A 5,695-nucleotide genomic window follows, 5' to 3' on the forward strand; every position below is an offset into this window, starting at 1 on the left:
GTGAACCTGGATCTGATTTCATATAAAAGGCCTCACTATGTCCATATGTAAAATGAAGAGGAAAGATTAGTTATCTCTAAGGTGTCTTGCTAGTTTTGCTGCCTATGTTCTATATTCTGTGATAGTAATTTAAGATCTTGAAGTACCTTAGAGACATCATCATAAACAATTATCAAAACAATTTAAATATGGTCAGTCCATAATCACTTCTGCTCAACAGAATGTCACAATAAACTCTTTAAAGTTAATTTATTTTTAGTTTTCAACATTCACTTACACAAGTTTTACATTTTCTCCTCTCTCTTTTAAAAAATCAGTTATATTTATTGTTTATTCAGTATTTAGGGTAAATATGACACTTGAGGAATTGGTTGCATTGTTGTACATCTACAGATCTTTTTATATAGTATGGAAATTTACAAATTTCAATATGTGTGTGTGTGTGTGTGTGTAGAGAAAAATCAGGTCCTCTGGAAATGTGATACATGGGGCCATGCTGTAGAGCCCTAACAGAGGGGAGCACAAAGGTAATCAATGCATCAATAAAGAATTACTACTATATGGTGTTTTGTAGCCAGGAGTGTTGTCTTCTGGACCTATGGGAACCTGTAGCACCTACATACAAGGCAGATAGTTTATATACCTGTGGGGAACTGTCACTGCTTGACACCAACTACTGACACTATACAAGTCATATCCAGCATCATATGCAAACAACAGGGTTTAAACAAATAGTCACACTGCACTATTCCCCATTTCTAACTTTAGGAAGAGACGAGTATGTTCACAAATATTACATTTTTGGTGTTCAATCACTAATCAGAGGAAGGATTTGACCTATTTGAAAAGTGCATCATACATAATAACCCCTTGTCATGTTCACTTAATGGCAGCACATTAAAAGGTTTTAAAATTGCAGTTCCTTCTGGATTCCCCAAAGAGTATCTGCACTTTTCTTTAAATGGCTCTCCTTCTCTGGATTCAGGTTTACCTTCACCACATCTGAAATGCCATTCTGCCACAAGATACATGGGACACTAAGGAAGATATCTTCATTAATGCCATATAGACTTTTAATCATGGTGGAAATTGGATGCACTCTCCTAACATTCTTCATAATGCTTTCTGCCAGATCTGCCACAGACAAACCAAAGGCCCAGGAAGTGCAGCCCTTCAGCTTGATCAACTCATAAGCACTTTCAACCACCTGTTTATGAACATCTTTCCAATTCTCTGAATCAACATCATTTGAGGATTAACATTCTTCAGAGACGCACTGGCAAGATTCACGCCACTCCACACAGGAACACTGGAGTCTCCATGTTCCCCAAGTACCCATCCATGAAAACTTGAAGAATGGACACCAAGTCTCTCCCCTCATCAGGTAATGGAAACGGGCAGAATCCAGATTGCAACTACTTCCAATAACATGGTTTTTAAGAAACCCACTTAGCTTCCAGGCCACATATTTCAAAATATTCATTGGACTGGGAAAAATAAGCAGCTTGTAATTAGGGCTGTATTTAACAATATTGGAATTGATGAATTTAAAGATATTCTCACATTACACTGGGCCAAATTAAGATGACTTTCCCCCTTCCTGTTGATGTGACCCAGCCATAACAATGACCAGTTTTAAATTTGCAGTTACACTGTAGTATTTGCCAGAAACAATCTTTGGCGTTTTGAGGAAAAGGCTGGCATGTTGGAGACCCATCATCTTTTCCTTTAGTTTGTCTTCTATTACATCAACTAAGGCAAGTTCATCAGCCAAATCCTTTGTTAAGATACTGATGGCACATGCCATGCCAACTGTACCAACCCCACCAAAAGTGACCTTGTTCTGGGGAACCTGTTCTTCCTTTACGAGATTCACAATCAGCTGATCCTTAACAGTAGATGCCATTTTGTGGGATATCTGAGCTGGAACCAAGGTTGCTGGTCAGGCCTCAAAAGTTCTAAGTAATACAGGAGACTGATGCTCCCAGACTTGTACCTCCTTCTCCCTCTTCTCCCCATCCCCAAGACAGCATTCAATCTGATAAAGGCTCTAAGTATATATTCTTATTAAAGATATTTTCAAATTAGTCATGTTATATAAAAGAACTAGAACAAATGAGAAGGACTATGAGAAAGGAAAAAGAAAACAAAATAAGAAAATAGTCTACTTCACTCTGCATTCAGACTCCATAGTTCTTTCTCTGAATGTGGCTGGCATTTTCCATCATGAGTCCTTTGGAATTGTTTTAGGACATTTAGGACATCTACATTGATGAGAAGGGCTAAGGCTATCAAAGTCAGTCACTGCACACTGTGGCTGTTACTGTGTACAATGTTCTCCTGGTTCTACTCACTTCACTCAGCAACAGTTCACATAAGCCTTTCCAGGTTTTTCTGAAGTCTGCTTGTTCATTATTTCTTATAACACAATAGTATTCCATTATATTCATATACCACAACCAAAATAAATAAACTCTTTAACTGAGTTAAAAGACTTCATCAGGATTTATATGACTAGGACAAATAAAAAAAACAATTACCATTTATTAATTACCCACTATGTTCTAATTATGTATTACTTTGCTAAGAACTAAGGATAAATGGGCAAAAAAATGAAACTATTTTCCTTCAAGCAGTTTAGATCCTAATATTAGTATAATGGCAGCTTCTTGGTATGGTTGATAGAGTTCTAGATTCAGTCTGGAAGACCTGAGTTTAAATCCTGTTTCAGACACTCACTGGTTGTGTGAATCTGAGCAAGTCACTTAACCTCTTTCTGCCTCATTTCCTCTTTTATAAAATAGGGCTAATAATAACACCTACCCAAAAAACTTTTATGTGGGCCAAATGAGATAACTTACATAAAACTATTTGCAGACTATAAGCAGTGTTAGCTCATAATATCATCATAATCTATAATAATATCTAATAATAATAGTCAACTCACTAGAATTATATACACAGTCTAGTTTATTTTAAAAATTTAAGGTAGAAGTGATAGCCTATTTGGCATCTTTGCCCAAATTTAAGCTCAAAATAAAGCTTTAAGGCTGCATATTTATTTCTGAACACTGACTGGGTATGAATTAAATATTACAGTGCAGTGATGGAACCTATGTCCAAAATAACACAGGAATCCCCTTAGTGCAAACTAGGTAGAATATGAAAAGTGAAATGACTCATAGTTGGAATAAAGTACCATGACAATAACACAATTAAATCAATTTGGTTTAAATTGGCATATCTAGCAGTCTCTGCTCAAGGGATACCCAAGGCTTAAATGGTAGTCCCAATGTTACATGTATTTGCAGAAATCCATAGCAGTTTACCAGATTGTATAAAGTGAATTTTATCTAGTACCTCCCTTAGTTGGCTAAAAACATTTGAATTTCTGAAAGTTTATTATTCTCTTAAATCTCATAGGATCATTGGATTTAGTGATGGACAGAAATCTAGCATCATCTAATTCAACCCTCTTATTTTAGAGATGAGGAAAACTGGGGCCCAGTTATATTCTGTGGCTTATCAAAACTCACAAAGCTGACAAGTAGAAGAGCCAGCATTCAAATCTAGCTCTTCCAACCCCAAATTTAGTGCTATTTCCACTATAATATTTTGTCTACATATACTTTAAATGAAGCACATTCCCAAATCATTTTTGACCCTTCTTCTTTCAATCACCATGTCTAAATACTTTTAAAGTATCATCAATTCTATATATACAAAATCTCCAATTTTCAATTCCTCTTCTCCACTTACAAAGTCACAGCCTTTATCATATGCTCATCACCTCTCACCTAGACTATTGCTTTAGCCTCCCAATGATGTTTTAAGTCTTCATCTTCTCTAACCTATCCTCCACACAGATGACAAATTAATGTTCCCAAGTAAAAAGGGCTGACCCTGTCAGTGCATTGTTCAAATACTTCAGTGTTCCCCCATTGCCTGTAGAATGAAATAAAATACTTCATTCTGACATTTATAACCATCCATACTCTTCCATATAACCACAGAGACATTTCATATTATCCCTTTTCACACAATCAGTATTAGTGACAAACTAACCTTCAACTCCACAAATTCTCCACCCTGTACATTTTGACAGTCAAAATTTCATATTTGGAATGCGCCACCTTCTATGTGTCTGCTTCTTAGAATGCTACCTGCCTTTTTTGCCTAGTACAGGCATTATCTACCCCACAAATCTTGCCTGATTCTCCTCTCCTCACCATATCAGTTCTCTCTCCCTCCTCAAATTATCTTATGTTAAATTATTAATGTACTCCTCTTCAGAGCAAAATAGGTTACATGAGAGCAGAGACTGTTTAATGTTTGCATTTTTACCCTAAGCAACTATTACAGTTTCTTGGACACAGTAAACAGTTAACAAAGGTATGCTGAAATGAGTACAGAGAAGTTTCATTTATACAGTTACAAACATCAAAATTTTGTGTACAATGCCATAGGGAGGCAAAGGATCACTTTACTCAATTTGTAACTAAAGCTCCAACACCATTGGTGCTGGAGAAGGGTAACAGCCAGTGTTCTACATTTGTGCCCTTGAGGTCAATCTGTGTGTTATATGTTTTTGTTTGCCAGGCATTCTCTCAGTAGCTCTCTGTCAATGATCTATGGCTCCATCATATCTACCTTTTAGTTTGGGCTTGCATCATGAATTCATTTATCAGTATTATCACTCAACACTAATGTTTCCAACAGTTCAGATGTGTTCTCTAAACATTGTACTACTTGCCATCTTTGTAGGATATTAGCATAATATTATAGGTCTTTAATGTCCCTAACACAGATTGCTTCAAGAATTTTGAAATGGTTATGGCACAGACGAGGCCACGGTTTTGGTTACTGTGGAAGTTCATTTGACACAGATGCACATCATTAGGATTTATTCCCTTATCAGTGCAGTCAAATATAAGGTAATAATCAGGAATGGGAAATTAGTGAGATTTAGTGAGGTCAGAAGCAGAAAGAAGAGTAGGGGAATGAAAAGACAAATGTGGTACGCATCCCAGGGGTTTACTGTCCTAGGAACTGGCAATGATAAGTAGAGGGGTCCAAGGCAAAAATGTACAATTCAACTGTCCAAACAAGATAAAGGCACATTTGTGATCACATGCATGGGGATGATTCTTGAAAAGGAACAGTTGAGGAAAAAACAGTGGTCATAATTATCTGTAAGAAAAACAATAGCTTTAAAAAATAAACAGAAAATAAAGGAGCAGCAAGGGTTAAGGAACTTATCTCAGATAATCTGATTTGTACACATAAAAGACCATACAAACCAAGAGGAAGGGATAGGTAAAGTATAACTTCTTAAAACTCACTTTCATCTGAACAGGTCAAAGTGGTGTCAAATGTACAGAGACAAAAAAATGTGGGTGTGTGTGTGTGTAAAAGGGAGTGCATTTCAGGACAGGAAGCATCCCAGCAAGTCAGCAGCAAGCCCCACTGCACAAACCACTGAGAGATCCTGAGCCCCAGTGAGGTAGAGAAGGCAAAGATCAAAACCAAGATCCCAAATGTGCCTTAGCATATACAGTTCAAAGAACCACCACATGCTTTGGCACCGTCCCAGGTGGACAGGTGTCCTGCAGTGGTTAGACTTCCACATACTTCAGTGTATTTCTGGGGAACCACAGTAAAACCACACTGGGTAACAGCACCCCACATGCCAAAC

At 37.1% G+C, this 5,695-nt stretch overlaps 1 pseudogene; it reads right to left on the reverse strand.

The window, feature by feature from the left end:
- Positions 1-685: 685 nt before the first annotated feature.
- Positions 686-1,935, reverse strand: LOC138142758 (L-lactate dehydrogenase A chain pseudogene; annotated as a pseudogene).
- Between the last annotated feature and the right edge of the window lie 3,760 nt (positions 1,936-5,695).

The sequence above is a fragment of the Petaurus breviceps genome, unplaced genomic scaffold (assembly GCF_028583685.1).
Source record: "Petaurus breviceps papuanus isolate PSGF00001 unplaced genomic scaffold, PetGlider_PUasm1.0 90603, whole genome shotgun sequence".
Classification (NCBI taxonomy): domain Eukaryota; kingdom Metazoa; phylum Chordata; class Mammalia; order Diprotodontia; family Petauridae; genus Petaurus; species Petaurus breviceps.